The following is a 1,936-nucleotide window of genomic DNA, read 5'->3' as shown; positions in this document are numbered from 1 at the left end:
AATTTAGACTTAAATATATTTTTGTGTTAAGGGAAAAAATTTGAGAAGAATGGCTTGGACATCCATATTCATCAAGTTAGAATTTATAAATTTTCAGCCAAAAATTGTTTTCTGCCACAGTTTTGGAACAGCAGAGAAAATGAATGGGCAGCTATTATTTCCACTTTACACAAGATGAAACCCAGCTCTAGCTGGCCCAGCAAGTTTAATTAGCAAATCACCCACAGAACTGAGATCAGAAATGGAATTCTTATTTTACACACTTAACAAATGCTAAGCAGAATTACACAATCCAGATTCTACTGTCACAAACAAAATATAAATCTCTCCTTGTTGAGTCTGTGTGGACTGTTGCTGCTCAGTTGCCAGTTAGCCAGCACTGATTGTATGGCACGTAAGAAGACTTTATAGTTATTTTCTTAATTCTATTTATTGCTCCAAGGGTTCTCATTTGAAAATGGCATGGTTGATTAGTGACATGAGGATGACTAGCATTGTAAAGTAGGCAGTACAATCTCTGAATTAAAAACTGCTGTAAAGCATCTTATCTAAAGGTCATCTTTACCTTGAAGCTTCCTTCCTGAGGCAGTGATAGAAAATTCAGTCTTGGATAGTGCCCCACAAAATGTATTTTGCACTCTGGAAACTTGTTTGACCCTATCCTGAGGAAGAGCACCCGCGTGATCATGAAGGTTTCCTGTTCATTGTAGCAACTTGCACCAGTCACACTATCAGACAGATAACTTGAATGCACATGGTCATGTCTAGGAAGAGTTTGGTGTAAAGTCATTGATATTTTTCTTCTACAGGAAAGCCAGGTAAAAATTGCATTATATTTCTATGCATCATCCAGTCTAGAGGAGACGAGAGAAGGAAGAAACTAGATTCTGAAGTCTAGACCTGAGTTTACATGCAGGCTCTGGCAGCCACAGTTGAATGACTCAGGCTGATAATTGGAGCTCTCAAGTTCTCTGAACTTCAATTTTCTCATCAGTAAATCAGGGATAATGACAGCATCTGTTGTTCGGCCTCAAGAAGATAGGGGTCAAGAGTGGAGGGCCGCAGAGACAGAAGCGAGACACAGGGGGTCCTGAAGACCAGCAGGACGTTTATTCTTGGTTCACACATCTCTTATATAGTACTTACAGTGGTTATTTAAGGTGAATGCATGAACAGCAGGTGTTGTTTAATGTTTTCTTCTCTATGAACGCACTCTAATCTCTACAGAAACGGGCTGAGACATTTCTCAGGATGTTCCCATCCTTGAACTATTCCTTCAAGGGAACCAAGGCATGACAAACAGGATTGCAGCTATGGGAAGTATGACAGGGGCCGTTATCTCTTCTTGGAGCAGAGTCAGCAGCACAAGCAAACTGTCTCAGGAATGACCTTTCATCCCCTTTGGCCACAGCCTGCCCGGCCTGCAAGATTAGTAAGCTTGAATGCGCAACTCTTTACCAAGAGGATCTTCCCTTAACTCCATGTCAAGCATCCACTTTGTAATGTTACTGTGACAATTGAGCAAGGTCTTGCATTGATGAGAATAGCTTAATACTTGGTAAATGTAAATACAAACTTTTATTAGGCACCTATTATGGTCCATGGACTGGGTACAGTCACTAACAAATGGTTGCTGCCTTCAAGGAATTCACAGTCTAGAGGTACAGGAAGAGGCAATTATGCTATAAGAGACAGAGTACTTAAAATGGGCAGCTCCTATGAAGCCTTCACTGCTTCCAGAAAAATGAGCAGTTTCCTGGGTAAAGGAGGAGGAGAGGGACTTCTTTTGGCCTTGGAATCATTAGATGACTCATTTCATTCCTACATGTTACCTTAAATATGTGTCACTTACCTTGAAAACATTAAGTTTATCAATATTATGACATTCCTTATTGGAAATTTGCACCTTTATGTATTATATACCTAAAATATACCG

This window comes from Heterocephalus glaber, unplaced genomic scaffold (genome assembly GCF_053883595.1).
Source record: "Heterocephalus glaber isolate CG9 unplaced genomic scaffold, H.glaber_assembly_v1.0 deba00001523, whole genome shotgun sequence".
NCBI classification, from domain to species: Eukaryota; Metazoa; Chordata; class Mammalia; order Rodentia; family Bathyergidae; genus Heterocephalus; species Heterocephalus glaber.
Note: the sequence above shows the minus strand (reverse complement) of the source record.